Raw genomic sequence first — 391 nt, forward strand, 5'->3', positions numbered from 1 at the left:
TCTAACATTTAAGTCTCTAATCCATCTTGAATTAATCTTCGTATAAGGAGTAAGGAAAGGATCCAGTTTCAGCTTTCTACTTATGGCTAGCCAATTTCCTTGTTAATTTTTAATGGTTTAAAAATCTTTTTTTTTTCCAATATAACAATAGCAACTCCTGCTCTTTTTTGTTTTCCCTTTGCATGGTAGATCTTTCTCTATCCGTATGCTTTGAACCTGTGGGTGCCATTATATGTGAGATAGGTCTCTTAAAGACAGCAGATAGTTGGATCTTGTGATTTTATCCAGTTTGCCACTCTGTGTCTTTTAATAGGGGCATTTATCCCATTTACATTAAAGATTGGTATTGATATGTGAGATTCTGAGTGTGTCATCATGTTGTTAACTGGTT

This window comes from Colobus angolensis, unplaced genomic scaffold (genome assembly GCF_000951035.1).
Source record: "Colobus angolensis palliatus isolate OR3802 unplaced genomic scaffold, Cang.pa_1.0 Scaffold159, whole genome shotgun sequence".
NCBI lineage: Eukaryota > Metazoa > Chordata > Mammalia > Primates > Cercopithecidae > Colobus > Colobus angolensis.